General features: G+C 40.3%; 1 protein-coding gene and 2 non-coding genes across 3 annotated transcripts in view; 2 read left to right on the forward strand and 1 right to left on the reverse strand.

Annotated features, from left to right (window-relative positions):
* The window catches only part of col4a6 (collagen, type IV, alpha 6), a 171,617-nt gene that overhangs the window by 95,750 nt on the left and 55,520 nt on the right, over positions 1–20,347 (reverse strand).
* Positions 12,657–12,730, forward strand: trnan-guu. The gene has a single exon. It is a non-coding gene; the product is annotated as a tRNA-Asn (tRNA).
* On the forward strand, positions 15,577–15,650 carry trnan-guu. Its single transcript has one exon. It is a non-coding gene; the product is annotated as a tRNA-Asn (tRNA).

The raw sequence follows: 20,347 nt of genomic DNA on the forward strand, positions 1-20,347 counted from the left end.
AACATGACGGGATTATTACTCTGATAAATCACTTCCACTTCCACGTGTTGATAGAACTACACTTTATATATATATATATACATATATATATATACACTATATAAGTCCAAGTCCATATACTTATGTTTAGAGTGAGTTTGACAAATTATCCTGAGACGAGTAAGAGTATTTATAGTATTAGACCACAAGGAAGTATTTATGATTTGATTTCAATTAGCAAAGTAGAAGCCAGCAAGACATATGATGCTAAAGATAATATTTACAATTCACATTCAGATTGTAATACTGGACGATCCTTTAGTGTAGCGTGATGTTAACATTAGCTGGTTGAGTATGAACAGAGCTGAGGGCTGCAGGTGATATACTGCAGTGTAGTAAACATGGAGTTAACCTGTCAGATAAATGAAAGATGCTTTGTTTCCTCTGTCATTCTTGTAAACACTTGTTCTTTAAAGCATCATTGTATGCTCACAGTTGATGCTTCTCATGACTTTTCTCTGCTTTCAATACCTAAACCTAACACACAAGCTGCTGGAATCTCATATAAACCAAACATGCCTCCAGTCTGAGGGAAGTTCAAGACAAACTATCCCAGTGCAACACACTACACCATTCACTACACCGGACACACTACACCGGACACACTACGTCATACACTACACCAGACAAACTACGCTGGACACACTACGCCATACACTACACCAGACACACTACGCTGGACACACTACACCATACACTACACCGGACACACTACGCCATACACTACACCAGACACACTACGCTGGACACACTACACTATACACTACACCGGACACACTACGCCATACACTACACCAGACACACTACGCCGGACACACTACGCCATACACTACACCAGACACACTACGCTGGACACACTACACCATACACTACACCAGACACACTACGCCGGACACACTACGCCATACACTACACCAGACACACTACGCCGGACACACTACGCCATACACTACACCAGACACACTACGCTGGACACACTACGCTGGACACACTACGCCATACACTACACGGGACACACTACGCTGGACACACTACACCATACACTACACTGCAGTCACACTCACAGCTCAATGAGGCTCCCTCTTTAAGGTGAAGGGGATCAATACAGCAGCTAGCTTTGGGACCAACTTCCCTCTCTCCAGCAAGGAAACTATAAATAAATATCAGAATCAGAATTACTTTATTGATCCCCTTGGGGAAATTGAGCTACGTTTTGCTCCCGTTCTAGAATATAAATATAAATATATAAAAAAAGAAAAAACATTAAAAAAAAAGTGCAAATAATAATGCTGAAAGTAGGACTTATACAAATAGTATACATATATACAACAATATACAATCAGGAGTATGTTTGATCCTAAATATAATCTATTTACTTTATGTTGCTGACGTCTGTATGACAATAAAGCAGAATAAATTAAATGTCTATCTCAGTTTGAGCAGTTTACAATAAATGTTTGTACTGGTAGTCGCACAGAACCTACATTGGATCGTGTTCCATGACGAATGGCATTGCGCGTCGTCAGTAAGGGTGGCTGGTTAAGTCGGCATCAATGCGGGCTCGCTGTTGAAGGGTTTTATAAGCCACTTCCACTCCCTGTGAATTGGTTTGTAATGGCGGACCCTCCACACGAACGTGCAAACGGAGTGAAAGTAGGTAGGCAGAGGGTGTAGTGGGTGGTTTGGAATTGGGCCGTACACTACGTCGTACAATTGACGATCCTCTGTTTGGTTGCCGTTGAAGATGATTCAGCGAGTGTCACGTTGAAGATGATGTCCCAGCAGTTTCATGCAACGTCGCTATGGCAATCAGCTGAGAATCCCGCCAACACTGAGGCGGATACTACCTGCATTGGAAACACGACTGGAGAAAAGGACCTGGTACCAAAAGTGAGTCGAGTCCAGTTGAGTCTAGCAGAACCGTTTTGGGGGCCTAAACGCCGAAATCCTGAGAAAAGCGTCGCTTTAATTATGCTAAACACTTTCCCTGATTAATCATGAAGTAAACAAACTCTTTAAACTGAACAAAAACACAAATCTACATGTGCGAACTGTGAAAAAATATAAATGATTTCAAGAAACAAGCACTCAAATGCGGGCCTGCATGTGGAGACACACACATGAAGAGACAGTGCCCACCCTCTTGATAAGTACTGTGATAATCACCCCCTCTGAAGTACATTAAACACCACTCGCCTGGAGGGGGACGAGGGGCTTCTGAAGAGGAGAGGGGAGGTGGATGGAGCGATGGAGCGGTAGATAATGGAGCAGTAAACCGATAAGCAACAGAGGGAAGTAGTGTAATGGCTTCCAACAGGTACAGATGGAGGCAGAGCTGGGATGAAAAGAGGGTGTAATGGTGGACATGTGAAAATAATCTCATGGGGAGCTGGAGGGGAATGCTGGGAGGAGTACTGGAATCTAAAGATGGAGGAGGAGTGAAACAAGATCTGGTTTCACCTGTGTGAAATCTGTTTTGTACCTCGGAGCGATAAAAAGGAAAGACGAAGGGAAAAGTGTACGTATATGTGGAGAACGTGCACATGTGTGTGTTCTGTCTCTACATCACAATAGGACGGCAATTACAGCTTGCATATTAGAGGGCAGAAATCTGAGATAATGTGCCTCAGAGGAGCAAAGAAACTTGTCACATAGCTATGTCCTTACCCAGAGGCCTGCAGGGACACACAAAATGCCCTCACCAGTGCAGTTTAAGGTTTCACCGAACAACAAGTGTAAACCGATCGCCGGGTCCCCACGGAAACACGTGAAAGGATAAATGCCCCCCCTATAACACTGCCATGTGTGCATATGTGTGTCATGATGACAGATCATTTAGGACCATCCTCATGTCTTCACTTTGATAATATAAAGTTTGGGCCCGTAGGGCAGATTAACAGCTCTTTGAACTGTTAAGAACGTGACAGAATCAGCAATATAACACCTCACACAGAAACATCAGGAAGGGTAGAGTAAAAATAAGCTGCGACATTACCAGAAACACTTATTTGAAGAGTGCACAAGTAGAAGGAACAGATAAATCAGACAATATCTGACATTTATTGTGGGGTTTATATGACTTCATTTGAAAAAACAACAACCCCTTTAACCCTTTAAAAACAGAGGGAGGTCGTTGTTTGAGTCAATAAATCATAATAAGTGATAAAAGTGTGGAAATTGGAGGCCGTGTTTCTATTTATTCTTGTCGCTCGCTTTGAAAGCGCCGCAATGGACAACGAATGGCTGATTGGTGAAGTTGAAAAGAGGAGTTATACCTATTCATTTCACTACAAAAACATAGATAAGGTGGCAGCTGGCTGGAGTAGCCTAATCAAGGTAAATGCTAGACTGTATATCTTTTGTAGTGTGTGAACTAAGAGACTATGAGAGAACAAAGAACTTCAGTTTTCAATTTAAAAAAATTAGTTAAGGAAGGCAGTGTTAAGTTGCGTTAGATTGCCTTTATTGTATTCTTTTTACATTTGGGCCACCAAAAATGTACTTTTGGCTCAGTGGCCCGTAGAGCCGCTGCTTAAAAATATTAGCGTCTATCCCTGTATAAGAGTCATGTTGATCTGTGGATCTAACTCTCAGCAAGAAGGTAAATGAGCGTGTTCCCCAGAAATAAAACTATTCCTTTAATTCCTGATCTTTGCTATCACATCACATCGTCTTGGATTGACCAAATAAGAGGACAAACGTGGCAGCTCTTCCACTTTAAGACTGAGAAATTGATACCAAAAAATAACTGGCAAAAACAGCTGTTTTGAGAGTGCTAAGAGATTGGAGTTCTCCTTTAAATCCACATGTCACCATGGTTACAATGAACCAATGATCCACCAAAAACCGCTGATCTCATGTCCTGATTTTTTTTAAAACATCAGTAGCTCTGCATACAAATGTTAAAAAGCCACAGAGTCATTGAGCCCAACGTGCATCTCGGGTTACCACCGCCGTATCCCGCCGCCCTGCCAAACAACGCCTCGCATTGCCAGCCACCGCTGCCAAACAGGACCTATTTTTAGCAACGGAAGTTTGGCTAACAGAGCTGCAACTTCACTCCTTTGCTTTTTTTTCCTTCCCCTTGTCGAGGTGGTGTGAATAGAGGGTTGGTGGTAATCTGGACACAGAGTGTGTGTGTGTGTGTGTGTGTGTGTGTGTGTGTGTGTGTGTGTCTGTGTGTGCTCACATAGCAGATATGTGAACCCAAAGCCACATGTTCTGTCTCTCTTTTTTTACCAACTATCTATCTATTTATTTCACTCCTCCTTCTGGAGCCTAATCACTATATTCAGTCAGTTTTTGTCTTACTGCTTTAACCCTTTCACAGTGTGTTTTCAGTTCATCAAAGTTAATTATAACATTTATGGTCACTTAAAAATGTCTTATTCAGCGTTCGGTTGTACTTCGCTCCACCCTCTCGTTTCACTTCTGGTTGCAAGAAACCAAGATGGCGACGGCCAAAATGCCAAATTTGAGGCTTCAAAACAGCAGACACTCCACACTGCAGAAGAGTTAGTTTAGCTCTGAGAATATCTAGTGAATGTACAGTGGACGTTTGTGCAGAAATAACTGCTGCAGCTCCTCCAGACCAACAGAGGTTTCCCGTGTCTTGCGAAGTGACGGGGCTCCGCAGAGAGAAACGTTATCGTCTCCGACCAAAACTCCGGTGTCTCCCCTGTTCCCTCCGGCCGCGGTCGGGAGGCTGAGGCAGGAAAAGCCAACATTAGGATCAGCATTGATTCATGGAGAGACCTTCGTCTGGTCAGCTAACATTACTGCCAAGCAGCTGAAATACAGAGTGATATTGCGGTTTTAGCTGACGTGTGTCGCATCACCGCGATGCTCGTTCATGTCTATTTAGAGCGAGCACAAGCGTGAGCGCGAGCAACAGGACGCTGACTTTCTTGACTTAACGGCCACAGCTATCACTGTTGACAAGCAATTTCTGAATCTTACATAGAGTCCCTTTAAATAATGTAAAACAAAATTCACAATATCAAAGATACAACTGGATAAAGTAAAGAAAAAAGCAACACTGTTCTGTTTATAAAAAACATGATATAGTGATGATAAGAAAAAAATGATAAGAAAGAGACTGAAATATGACTGCAGCCGTTCCCTCTCTATCTCTGTGTCTCATCCCTCTATTTATCCCAAACTTTCCTCTGTCCTCAGCTTCTTTAATTCCTCAGTGAGTCAGGTCGCGCTGGCAAAACAGCAGCAACCACAAGCCTGATTAACCTTTAGTTGTGGTGGTTAAAGTTCATCCATCCCATCATCAAAAACTCCTTTTCTGCCTTTAAACCTATTTGATCTGTGAACTTGTTAGAAATTTATGAGACAGACAGAATTTCCCTCTGCTGAGTCACTCTCCATCAGCTGCATCTTGTGTCGTCTGGCTTTTTGCTGATTGAAGTCGAATTGCTTTGTGCAAACACTTCAGCCCATGTAGATAATAGACCACATGTGGCTACTGTGCAGTCAGACAGACATATCAAAACCACAAGGGTTAAATAGGGAGCTCTGATTCATCTCTGGGTGTGTTTTCCAAAGGAAAGAGGAAATCCCTGCCAGCTCCAGGATCTTTGAGATACCCTTTTTGACCACAGGGGGCAACGTGGAGACAGGCATCCTTTCCCCCTGTCGAGGGAAAATACCACTCGCTGACCCCCAAACACACACACCAACACACACCTGGGAGAGCCTGCAGCGCTGTAATAAGACCACAGGAATTGTTCACTCCATTAAATTACACTTTTACCCTCCTGACTAACTAACAGCAGCAGCTTTAACATCTCACTTATTAACTTGGCTGCAGTGTGGAAAAGCCTGTTAAAGTCTCGGTCACATTTAAATCATCTCTGGTGTTTTGTTTTAACCTGCTTGGAGGACCAGACGGCCGGTGATCACATCAGATTCATGAAGTTGATATGATCCCCCATAGGGAAGGTCACTCTCTGCAGGGAGGTCAGAGGTCAGGGTCAGTGTCCTGGAGCAGGCACAGATTCAGTTTCTTGCTCAAAGACACTTCAGCAACATGGAGGCGGACCAATAACTGGTTTGAATCTGAAGAGAGAACTCTCCAAACACCTGCTTCTCCGTGCTGAATTACTAAAAATTAGAGCTGTCAATCGATTCAAATATTTAATCGTGATTAATCGCATGATGGTCCATAGTTTATCACAATTAATCTCACCGTTTTTATCATTCAAGTATTTAATACTCTTATTAGTGGGCAAATATGCTGCTTTATGCAAACGTATGTATATATTTATTATTGGAAATCAATTAATAACACAAAACAATGACAGATATTGTCCAGAAACCCTCACAGGTACTGCATTTAGCATAAAACAATATGCTCAAATCAGAACATGGCAAACTGCAGCCCAACAGGCAACAACAGCTGTCAGTGTGTCAGTGTGCTGAGACTCGTGGGTACATGACAGTTTTTCCTCACCAAAATTTAGCGTGACTTTGCAGCGTTATTTAGCGTTCTTGCCGACAAGGTAGGAGGAACTTGAAGCCTGCACTTTCTGATTGATTTTTGAGCATTTCATACATTTTTACTTTTTACAAATTGGACCCTCTCTCCCATAAAATCCTCCCATGCAGGGTCCAGTGAATCCTCTGATATGATGCGAGCTGTAATGTTAGCAGACTTGGAACACAGCGTGATGTCCTTAAATGGAAAAGACATGTGAAGCGAGTGTGACACCCTTCTGTACACTTGTCTTCTGAACTAGTTTTTTACAGACTCCGAAATGCTATAAAACAGATTAAATACGTTAGAATAGAAGCTCCGAGTGACTTTTCTCAGACTGATGTGTTTCAAGGCTGTCTTATGTCCGTATATGGTAAGGGTTTGCTAAAGTCTTGAAATAAGCTGCTCAGTTGTTGCTTCAATTTGGCCAGCACTCTCAAGAAACCTTGACCGAGACCTTGAGGTTTTTTATTAACTAGACACGAGTTCATGTTCATTCTTTTTACTGAATGAGTTTGCCTCTTTTTTGAATGTGTCAGCGTTTCTCATTTTCAGTAATTATCTTCAGTCAAACAGGCCAAAGAAGAAGAAGAATTACTAAATATTTATCGTTTTATGTTCTTTAGCTGTCCTAAAAAGCTACAAGATGGCAACACTAGGGGCTCCACAAACTTTAACATATTCATTATTTATATTATGAAATATTTCATTTTATAGGAAATAGAGGGATAGAAATATAGAGGGATTTTGATATCTAAATACTCAGCGTATCCTCATACAGCGGTTTGTATCGTAAGGTTCGAGACACGTGTCAATTTTCACTTGTTACATGCCTACAATCTTTTAAAAAAAAACAACATCTGTCTTCACAGGAAACAACTTGGTTAAGTTCAAGCAACAAAACGACTTATAGTTAGGTTTAGGAAAGGATTATAGTTTGGGTTAAAAGATCTCCGTAAGTGGCGTTACTCAAGTGCAGACGTTATATGGAGGCAACAAAAGTTACATAGTTAGGTTTAGGAAAGGATCGCGGTTTTGGTTAAAATTACTACGGAAGTGGCGTGACTTAAGTACGTAAGTTACATATATAAAATAAGTCAACGTTTACTTCTTGCCTCACACGGGGCACCAACAGCGGTCTCCTGGGTGAAAGTCCTGTGTTTTTGGACCCGACCTCCTCTCTACGCGGCATTTGTTGCTCTTTATACTTCCTGGTTCATGATTACGTGGATTACATATAAATTGATTTTGTGGGATATATACAAATTTCAGTTCATTGCTTTTCATAGGTATAGCTACGAACGGTGTATGAGAACAGCCTGAAATACTTTAAGGTGATCTGTCAGTTTACGTCACATTGGCAGTAAACATTACAAATGATTAGCATGGTAGAAGCTGGGATAAGATTAGCTTAGCTTAGCATAAAGACAGGGGGAAACAGCTAGGCTGGCTCGGTCCAGAATTAAAAAAATAAGCCTACTAGTGCCGTGAAAGCTAATTAACATTAACATGCTGTATGTCGGTTGTTGTTTTTTTTGTTTCTTTTTCCATCCAAACTGATTGAGAACTTTAGACGGACCCAGGCTAGCTGTTATCCCCGTTTACAGTTTGTTTTCCAAGCAAGGCCAATCGCCTCCCAGCTCCAACACCGTAGCCACTTAACACACAGACATGAAATTGATATCAATCATGATCTCACAAATATATTTCCCAGAATGCTGTTTTATCCCTTAAAAATATTATAACTACAGTATATAACCACTTCAATGTCTAATGAAACTTTGTGTGATATGTAGCTGTATAGCTCTGTTGGTTGCCAACTGTTACAAAGGGGCACTCAGACCTGTTGTACTTCACAGTGAAACCTTTTCAAAGTGTTTAGAGGTTGAAAATGTCTCTCATCCACTGAATAAGAACAAGGTGTGTGTGTTGGAATCCCTAGAAAAACATTCAAACAAATGCAGAGACACAAACACACAGTGTAACCGGGGTGTGAGTATGTCTACATATAAGCAGCCTGCAGGCAGAAGAAAACCACCCAGCTATGCTATAGACACCCTCCCCTCTCCTCCTCCCCTCTCTAGTCAATCAGCTTTTCAGCAGCTCTTAAAGCAGCATGGTGAGGTTAAAATATCACCCTGACGCTCCATCTTTTGTGATCTGATCCACCTCTTTCTCCTCCTCCTAAACACACAAAGTCAGGCATGTATTTCTGCATGTGGGAGAGGAGACAGAGAGACAGAGGAGAGGCCGGGGTTGGTGAGAGAACAACAGAGTTACCTACAGACCATTAGACTTTGATGGGAACCAGTAAAATACAGCCTGAAGCTGTGAATGGGACAGACAGAAAGGAGTGCATGTGGGGGGGGGGACTCTCTTTCTCAGCTCAAGGACAAGCTAGAAAGAGAGGGAACTCAATTATATAAAGATGGTCATACATGATCAATTACTTCACCTTATTTCAGACCGGTTACTCTACGTAACACAAAGATACAAGAGATAAAAGACTTTTAAAAAAGTTTTGTTATGCAGAAACTAAATACGGAGGCCCAGGAGTGACAAATGTTACTAACGTGTAAAATAAAGTCGATAAAAATAAGAGGGAATTTCAGCATTATAAATACATTTTCCTTGTGCTATTAAACTGTTATTAGGGCAGTTGTAGGTAAAAAAAAATATATATATATATATATGGAGCCGGGGGAGGGAGGTATTATTCCGCAAAAAAACTGAATTTCCAAGATTAAAGTCGCAAATTTACGAGAAAAAAACTAAACCACATCGCTTCACTTTGCAAGGTTGGATCAACCTCATCGAGCCTCTGAGCAAGGCGAAGGTCCTGAAAGATACATATACGCATTTTCTTTCATGTTATTTTATGAACATAATGCTGACGTTGGTATGCATTGTACTTTATCCTCATGTAACTTGTATTCATGTGACTAAAGCGAGTGAGAGAGAAGAGACAAAAAGAGCTTTTTTTTCTTAACGGTGGATCATCGTGTGTCATGTGGAGAGAATCTGGTTCATGAAAAACTCGTAGAGGGCAGATTCACTGTAGAGTTTGCCCTCAGGTTGCAGCACAGAAGAAAAGAAAATTAAAAATGGGAGGAATTGAGATCTTAGACAACAAACTCAGAAGAAAGCAGAAGGAAGTCTGTACTAAATCATAAAGGTGCTCCCTCCTGTCTGAAGTTAAGACACAAAATAATGAGAGAGAAGCATCCCAGAATGCCTTTCTTTAGTGTCGGGGGTCCTGAGGCCATGTGTATGTGTATGTCACAGTGAGTCAACATGTGAAGAAGCAGCTCTTAAGATGAATCTCAACGGAAACTGCGGTTGTGGTTAACAATGATGAAAGTAAAGCTCTGTAGGTGACATCGTTTAGGGCGATTTAATCAGTCGGTGCAGCTCCTTCCTGTGGATTCACTTTAAGGTGGCGAGACCGACGATGGGAGAGGAAGTTGCGGATTAAAGAGCTAACGCAAAGAAAGTCCACCTTAAACAAACACTGCATTTTTTTGCCTGAACATCTGTCATCTTGGGTTTACAGCTCAATGAATAAAGCAAGGTGAGGGTTATGGGTTCGACTGGGGCGAAAAAAATACCGCGTATGGATGCACTCATGATGCTGAGAGCTTCGTTATCTTGGATGATTTAGGCACACTTCTTCTTCCTGTGTCTTATTTTGGATCAAATCTCCTCATTTTATGTCATAAAACGACTTTGCACGTCTTAGTCTTGTGTCTACTTCGGAGCAAAACTCTCTTTTAGGGCATCTTACTCTCCTTTTGTACATATTGTGTTGGAAGAAATCATTTCTTTGCATGTCTTATTTCAGGACAAAAACTCTTCTTTAGGCATTTTATTTTGGAATAAAACTCTTCTTTAGGCAATTTATTTTGGAAAGAATCTGCTTTTGGTGACTTATTATGGAATTAAACTCTTCTTTGGGCATTTTACTTTGCAATAAAACTCTTCTTTAGGCATTTTATCTTGGAAAGAATCTGCTTTGCGTGACTTATTTTGGAATTAAACACTTCTTTAAGCATTTTATTTTGGAAAGAATCGGCTTTGGGAGACTTATTTTGGAATAAAACTCTTCTTTAGACATTTTATTTTGGAATAAAACTCTTCTTTAGGTATATTATTTTGGAAAAATCTTCTTTGCATGACTTATTTTGGAAATAAACGCTTCTTTAGGCATTTCATTTTGGAATAAAACTCTTCTTCAGACTGCAGACTGAAACCTCTGAATCTTATAACAACACAAATATTTATGTTAGAGCTGCTGGTTGTGCTGCACATCTCACAGGACATGCTCATTCTAGTTGAAACAAAGTCAGAAATTACACTGCAACAAAATACCTTTAATCCCAAGGGATGCAAATAGGACAGAAACACATGCACACCACAATTTGCATGCATATTTTGGCATGCTACAACAGAACTGGAGTAACCCCAGCAGCCTCCAACACACAGACAGGAGGGAAATGTCTCTGGTACCTGCAGGCTAGACTGTGTTGACATACTTTTATTATTAAAAAAACATCAATCTGGATACCACGACAAGGGTTCGCCTGCAGTAATGTTCACAATAATAGGAATCACAGCAGAGGTTTGGACTTGGGGGCTGATTTTTTTTTTGTTCATCTGGAAAAGGTTGTGAGGTTTGGCATGTTCAAGCAAATTGACAATATCTACTCGTACAGGCAGACAAAAACGATGTATGCTTGCACGCAATGTGATCACAAAGACCATGTAAGAATGTTGAGGTTAGTTTTGTGAATCAGTATTTCCTTCAATCACGATATTTAACTCCCAAGTCTCTAAATGTACAGGTAATGAAAAAGTTCCCAGTGTACACTGACGCTGATAAATACATGTGTTCGACAGAGTGATTTTCAGCTGTCAGGTCGTCCTTTATGTGACCAGGATTTACCATCGTCCCCCTTTTGGTATCTAGGTGCGCTGCAATGCAAGCGGCATTCAAGTATTTCTTTCACATGTGTAATTGAACAGTCTCCATAATGACAGCATGGAGCCAGCGGAGGCCATATATCGCGCTAACCATCCCGCCACATACCGCGTCTCAGTCTGCAGTATCCATGCGAGGAGCACAGGCATCCGCTAAGGGATATTTAGGATACTTGGCAAAAGTTGGGAAACATTTCATTGAATGTACTTGGATACCAAATGAGCTCCTTGTACATGAGATGTGTGGAGTCAACTGGATACATTAGACGGGTCAAAAACATGTAAATGCTGCGCAATGAGCTTGATGTGCAAATACAACCCACCTTTGTTACAAAATAGTACACAAGTTAATTATTTCCTGGAGCTGTAATTAGATGTTGTGAACAGATGAGTGAATGTTATGATTATAATTACAGAGATTGGGTTTTAAGATCAGGATTAATGTGGCTTTGCTGATGAAAGATAAGATAAAGCATAAGTAAATAAGATCATAAAAGTAATAACTGCCTTTATCATTGCGGGGCCACAGTTATTAAAGATATATTGAGTTAATTACTTTTTTTTTTTTTATTTAATTTTATTTGAAAATATATACACAATATTTTTACTCAAGTATTGTATCTCAGTAAAATTCCTTTATATACTGGATTTTTCAAACAACACAAAATAAAAACATAATGTGCTGTTACAGATTAAACTACCCAAATATGGAGGATGGAACCTGCCAAAATCAAAAATGAATAAATAAATGATTAAATTAATTAATTAATTAATAAATAAATACATAAATAAAAATATTAATTAATTAATTAATTGATAAAATGTGACAGAAATGTCTAGTTCTGATTTAATTTGCTTCTACATTTATTTACCTTTGTATTAATTCCCCTATCTACTCTTCTATTTCATTTCCTTTTTATTCATTGTTTATTTTTATTAACATATTAAATTATTTATTTATTTTTGCATTTATTTTGTATTTTATTTTACATTTTTTTTAAAATGTATTTGTTCATTATTAAATTGTATGTATTTATTTTATGCATGATTTTCCCTTTACATACGAGTTGTTGGAGGTCGCCTAACTAACAACAGGCCAGTGTCCAGTGTCCAGTGTTTAGTGTTTAGCATAATGCTAATGCTGATTTCTTCAGTCTCTGTGGCGCAATTGGTTAGCGCGTTCGGCTGTTAACCGAAAGGTTGGTGGTTCAAGCCCACCCAGGGACGTAATGTTTTGTGTTTACATAACCAGGTAAGGTCAAGTAAATGAGTAACTAGGTTTGTGTGATCAGACAACTAGAAACAACTAGATTTAGGAAACAGCGTTAGCAGCATATGCTAGAAACAATGGTCTACATACTGAATAATGGCAGAAAACTGTATCTGTTTGGAAATGTGTGGGCCTCTGTGTACTATCTGTGGTATATTTACTACCATCATTACTTTGTGTGTGCTACCAGTCATCAACATTCTCATGAAATCATCTTCCACAAATATCCCTCTGTCGCACCGACTGATCTGGAATGTAAGACGAGCAGGAGGAGGATGTTACCAGACCAACCTGGCAACAAGACAGATTGCCCCAGCAACCAGACAAACAACACATATCTGACATGACAACGGGGCGCACTTGACTGGGCAATCTGTTTTTACCATGCTGATACATGCTCTTTTGGGACAATCCCATCCGATTGTGGCTGTCACATATTTTATTTAAGCTGCTTATTAAAGGTTAGGAGTGAGTTTGGGATGTGAGAATGTGGATCAGATCACGAGGGATTTAAAAAAAGAGACCTGACCTAATAATACCATAGATGAATTTATGAAAACCTGAGGGGCAGCTTACAGGGCTTTTTCAGCATTATGTCACTTGTTTAATGTCACATTTCCTTTGAGATGGCTAAAGTTTGACACATTTTCACCAATCAAACCGGCTAAATATCCGTGCTAAATCATTCTTATTCCTCTAATCTAAAACAAGAATATGGAGCTGAAACGTTTAATCGATTTGTTGTCAACTATTAAATTAATCGCCAACTATTTTGAATTCATTTTGAATTGTTTTTTAAGAAAAATAAGTCTTCATTCTCAGATTTCTTCTTAAATGTGAATATTTTCTGGTTTCTTTACGTCACTTCCAGTGTATAATTTTAACACAAACGCGCCACTTCCGGTGCAGCATATCCATGATCTTTGCCCTAACCTAAGTAGTTTTGTTGCCTAAACCTAACTAAGTAGTTTTGTTGCCTACAGTAGTTTTGTTGGCTAAATCTAACTAAGTAGTTTTGTTGCCTAAATCTAACTAAGTAGTTTTGTTGCCTAAGTCCTAACTTTTGTTGTAAGTTCTTTCCTGTGAAGTCCTGTGAATACGGAAGTTTATTTTGAAATGACTGGAGCAGAAATTGATGCTGGACATTCGTAGGAAAACACACCAAAAATGAGGAATAACTTTTTGTAAGATATCATAATACGAACTGCTGTATGAGGATATGTTGAATAATCACACAGTGCCAAATCTCCAGCTAGAAGTGTCCCTTTTGATAATGCGTCTTGGCTCAAGATGCTGCACTCTCACAGGGAATCTCTCTGATATCTGATTTATTATGACTCACAATCTTCCACATCCCATCCAGAGAATGGTTTACAGGTCCTTCGGTGTAAAGATGGTGATGCCTATTCAGCAGAAATACTAGACATCAGGACAGATTCGGATAGATTCAGACAAAAAGAAACATAAAACGGTGTGAAATGTGAATGAACGATTGCATAATTTCCTCTTAACTTTGACTGATGATATCTTAAATATGTTGAGTCTGGAATGAAGCTCAGCCAAGATGAAATCACACAAAGCACCTGTTAGGCAGTGTGGGAAAATACCGAAGAAATGTGGAGTGAACACAGATAACGTACAGCTGTAGTAGCCATCACAGAGGTCTACTTTTAAATACTCTGTACAGTACATGACGAAGGACTTTTCCCTGCCTCGATACTAGCAGCAATTTTATCCACAAAAGGCCTTGTGGTTTTCTCACAAATGGCACCAACATGGAAAAGCAGCCGCAAAATACATCTTAACTATGCAAGATAAGAGATATAACTGAAGGGAGTCACTGTTTTGCCATATTTTGGTCTATAAATTTCGGCCCCAAATCCACCAAAAGAGAAAAACTAAACCAGCAATCCAGTGCACACATCCAACAATCACCTGTTAAACCACAGTGAATTGCCACTGTGGTTTAACAGGTGATTGTTGGATGTGTGCACTGGATTGGCAATATCGTATTGATACGTGGACGTCAAGTATCTTTTATTATATAAACTATTAACCTCTTGATGGCTAGCTTAAAAGCTAGTATCATAGCTTGAAACTAGAAACCTAAAGAATCGATTGGTACCAACCATGTCATGTCAGCTTGTCGGGTAGAATGCTAACTAACGCTCCAAAGTTATGCTCAACTTTGAGGAAAAATTGGCATGGTCATTTTCAAAGGACCTCATGATATGTGAATGAGAATTCTGAGAAGAACAGAGTGAAAACTGTATCTTATTTGATAAAACAGATGTTGACAAACTGCATAATTTGCAGTATTAAATCTCAATATTTCGCAATATATCTTATCACAATATTCAGCATATCGCAAAATGTTCAATAAGATCGTATCGTGACTCAAGTACCGTGATAAAATTGTATTGTGGGGCCTCTGGTGATTCCCAACTCTAGTGTTTTGCAATCTAGCCTCCATGTAACAGAGGATTTGCATTACATCTATTTCAGACTTCTGAATCGCTACCCAAATCTGCGATTCAAACAGATCTGGTGTTGTGCTTATTGATGGCTGATTGTGAAAAAACAACCAAACTAATCGTTTGCAGGCAGGATGAAGAATTACATACATACGTTAGGCTACATAGCTAGCTAGCTAGCTAAACGGCAACATTGATGAAAAATAGCAACTGGCGATAAGCGTGGATGACATGAATGCAGCTGTAAATGGTGTCGCAGGTCAACTTAACAGCAAAGATATGAACAGTCAGTTTGCGGTAATACTAGCATACTGATATCAGCTTCTACAGTCTCTGTGGCGCAATTGGTTAGCGCGTTTGGCTGTTGACCGAAAGGTTGGTGGTTCAAGCCCACCCAGGGACGTGGTGTTTTGTGTTTAAATAGCCGGGTAAGGTCAAGTGAATGAATAACCTGATTCGTGTGATTAGGGGGTAAAGGTTAGAGAAACCAACTGATACACAACTAGATTTAGCGTTAGCAGCACATGCTATAAACACTGTTAGCGTCTACGAGCCAGTTTCCAAATAACAAGAAAATAAACTGATAAATACATAAAAGAAAGTGGCATTTAGTAGCATTATGGTTCTAAATTCAGAAAATTCAAGACAGGAAACAGACCAAAAACACAGGTCTACATAAATTAGTTTTTCAAATACCAAAAAATAAACATTAAAGGTCCCATATTGTAAAAAGTTAGATTTTCATGTCTTTTATATTATAAAGCAGATTTAAATGCTATATAAATACTGTTAAACTATCAAAACGCTCAATATACGGAGAACCACACACGGCGTGTATTTAGAAATTGTGCGTTTGAAACGAGCCGTTTGTGATGTCACAAATCCACAAGATTTAGTCCATTTCACAGTTTTAAACGTAAACATACTAAATGGGTCCCAGTTTATTTCTTGTTGCAGTGGATGTGAATGACATCAGCTGACAGGAAGTAAACATGGACCCAAGCTGTTGCCTAGCAACGCAATTCTGTTGCAATTCCATTGAAATGCACTAAAACATAGCGTTTTAGACAAAGGGTGAATACGGGCATATTAAAGCAGACAGTATGAGGAAAATACAGTTTTTTTTAAACATTAAAGCATGTAAACATGTTGTAGTAGAAACCCAAAACGCAAGTATGAACCTGAAAATGAGCATGATATGTCCCCTTTAAACAATTCAGGAAGCCGTGTTAGCGGCGTCATAGCACTAATACACTGAACATAAGCCAGTTCAGTCCCTCTCTGTTGTGCTGAATTATGTTTAGATGGTGCATTTTCAGTATTAATCAGATAAACAACACAACGGTGACGACAAGCAAGGTGCTGTCACAGTCACAATCACGTACACGGACGGACTAGAGGCCAAACGATTCCTCTCCAGATGTTCCCTCCTCTAATGAGGTCGAAGGTGAGGAAGAGTAAGGATGCCACGTAAAAAAGAGGACAGAGACAAATGGGATGATGGGAACCAGGAAGTGTAGGACAGCTCCAAACCAGGTGTGTAGGCCGGTACCCTTCAGGTCCTACACTGTGTTTAAAGTGACTGATGTGAAAGGGTTGAACTAAAAGCACCCAGACACATTTGTCTTTCTGCTGTTTCATCAACTATTGTGTCTCTCAGCCCAGCATTAGCATGTCTGTACAGTCATGCAAGTTTACAACAAAAGCGATAAAAAAACGTCAATAAAACAGCAAGAGGGAGTTGAGAATGAACGAAGGTGTCTCGCTGTAAATTACGACTTTGGAAACCACACAACACTGCTGTCAAATAAAAACATGATTAATATGCTGTTAAATGGCTCTAATGAACAGAACGGTGTCATATAGAGAAGCAGCCATTCATGCCCTACACTCAAACTCTATAAAGTTCTCATCACCTCACCTGCTGCTGCTGTGACATACATTCCTCTATCTCGCATGTCTTTTTCTGTCTCCTCAAGAGTTACATGACAGGACAAGAGACGTACATAGCTGTCCCTCACCGCTGTGTGAGTGTGTGTCAGCAGCAGAGCATCTAGACACGGACACACAGCTGCTTCTACTGACCCATTTTCTTTCCTTCCTTCACTCCGTGCATCTCTTGCTTTCTTTCTGTCTCTAAAGGCCTTTCCACCCTGGGAGCGTGACGAATAAAAAATACTCTGTGAATATTATATGACTAGGGCTTTTATTGTGAAAGGGAAGAACAGGAGGAGGGGATCTGGTCCGCCCTGCCTTTGTCGAGGGTGAAAGGAGTAATAAAGTTTGCTGTCCTGGTCCAGAGAAACTAAATTGTTTAAAAGACTGACATGTGATGGATAAAAAAACTCCAACTATCTAAGTCAAAATTTGTCACAACACAACGCTCCTCTGTCTTCATCTCCTTCCTCCTCCTCCTCCTCACCTTTCATCCCCTCCCCTGACTCCCTGACCCTGAAACAGAGGGAGGACGTCCAGAGGGAGGGAAGGAGGACAGAGACACGGGACGATTGAAAGCAGGGAGAAGTGGAGTGGATCCGAGTGGAGCGCGGAGGTCAGGAATGTCGTGTTGTCGGATGCAGGGGGGGTCAGGATCACCGGGCTTAATGGTCTGCAGAGACCTCATATAGGAACTTTTCCACATCTGGGAATTTGAGGAATTCAAAGGGGACAGTGAAGGAGGGTCTGTTGTTGTAGTTATCAGGGGAAGGGTTTGGTTGGGAGATCTAAGAATTCCTGGGATGCTGCTTTTTGACGGCTCATTTGGTGAAGTGAGGACTACTGGCCCGAAGTCAGTGTGATGAATAATTAAATCAACAGAAAGCAAGATTTCCCCTTCAAACTTTGTTCAGAAGCACTCGTTGCACTGCTCATCTAAAAATCAATGAAACATTAAGGCCACCCAAAATATGTATTTTTATCTTGTGTGCACAAAATCATAAACAAGTTATGATCTCGTTTACACTTGTTGAAAAAAAATCATCTTTCTGTTAGTGCTGTCAAAGTTAACGTGATAATAACAACATCTTTTCAAACTAGGGGTGTAAGAAAATATTGATAAACACGAGTATCGCGATTTTATGTTTTGCGACACTGTATCGATTCTCCAAAACACATTCTTGATTTTTAATTAACCTCTTAAAGGTCCCATATTGTAAAGAAGTGAGATTTTCATGTCTTTTATATTATAAAGCAGGTTTAGGTGCCTTATAAATACTGTTAAACTATCAAAACGCTCAATATACAGAGAAATACACACTGCCCGTATTCAGAAATTGTGCGTTTGAAACAAGTCGTTAGGATTTGTGTCCATTTGTGATGTCACAGATATACAATATTTAGACCATTACACGGTTTTAAACGTAAACATTCTAAATGTGTCCCAGTTTATTTCCTGTATGTGAAAAACATCAGCTGACAGGAAGTAAACATGGACCCAAACTGTTGCCTAGCAACGCAATTCTGTTAAAATTCCGTTGAAATGCACAAAAACTGAGCGTTTCAGAGAGAGGTCTATATATACAGGTATATTCAGGCAGACAGTACGAGGAAAATAATGTGTTTTTTGAACATTACAGCATGTAAACATGTTCTATTAGAAACAAAATACAAGTATGAACCTGAAAAAGAGCACGATATGGGACCTTTAATGCTCAGGCTGATAGGAATCGTTAAAAATATTCCAGAATCCGGATCATGATCCGGATCGCCACCAAAATCGAATGGATTGTTCATTGCGCCACACCCCACCCCTCCAAAAGATTTCATTCAAATCCATCGCGGACGTTTGGAGTAATCCTGCTAACAGACAACAAACCGACGCCGATGAAAACATAACCTCCTTAGCCCAAAGGCCTTGGCCTTGGCGGAGGTAATAACTTTGACTGTAAACTCAACCACTGTCAATCAGTCCAGCCTTCTCAGTCTCTCTAAATACCTCTATAATTACGTTCTCTCCCACCAACATGTGCTGAAATGATCTTATTGACCTGGAGCAGGTGATAGGAGAGCGCCATGATCAGATCAGTTTAGTGTGTTTAGAGTCAAACTCAACATAAACAAAATAAAACCATCTCTGTTCGTCTTTCCACCGAACATACGAGCACCAAGTGACCTTTTCACCGACCAGTACTTTAGATTAGTTACCAGAAGCCGACAACAACGACATATTCTAAGAAGAGTTGGTCATATCCTGTCTGCATGTTCACCTGCACATTTCTTTACGCAGGTGTATCTGTATGTGTTTGTTTTAGCCTTATACCTATAAAAAGGGGAATTTAGGATGCATGCAGTGAATTTCCTGTCCGTGCGTGTGTTTCATGCGTCGACCTATCAAAGGGAGGAATGTGATGCATCTGTCTTTAAAATTTCCTGTCTGTCCATAACCTATTATGTGAATGTTTGCTTGTAGCTTTGGTGCATATGAGCGTCGTTCCATGACGGCTCACACATGCCAGTCCTGGGGTCAGCCAGCATCTGCAAATACCTTTTTTTTGTTTGTTTTGTCTTACGCTGGCGCCATAGAAACAATCACATTGAAAGTCAGCGTTCTTTCGCGTGATTGGCAACTCAACGTACAGTATCTGAATCGCCCTGACACACTTCTACCGTGACCATCTGGATCTCCAGGCAGGTTAAAACAAATTACAGATAGCGTTCGGCAGCTTGATTCCACTCCACTTAATCTCTAAGCATCGCTGGGGGAGGGTTGCACGAACATGCCTGCATTCTGTTCTGTTATCTTTGCGTTCTTTTGACCTTCAACGTCGCCCCATTTCCATTTCCATTTAATCAGCGTGCTATCTGCACGTTCTCTCAACATGCACTGAACAAGAAATACACACATATGCACAAAGTTACCACACATATTTTGAGGACAAACTTTTGTAAATCTGCTATCATCACAGATTCTTCTTTTATTTGCATGTTTCTCCCATAGACTGTATATAAAGATGGACGACATGACAGCTCCCCAAAAGTGAAGCCAAAACATCTGGATCTCTCCCTGGTCGCTGGCTGCAGTATAGGTCGTAAACCCCGCCCCCTCCATGTTAGCGGAGGGGACGTGGGCCAAACTAAAAAGTCAAAGTACACGTCAAATAC

This window comes from Sebastes umbrosus, chromosome 22, assembly GCF_015220745.1.
Source record: "Sebastes umbrosus isolate fSebUmb1 chromosome 22, fSebUmb1.pri, whole genome shotgun sequence".
Lineage (NCBI taxonomy): Eukaryota > Metazoa > Chordata > Actinopteri > Perciformes > Sebastidae > Sebastes > Sebastes umbrosus.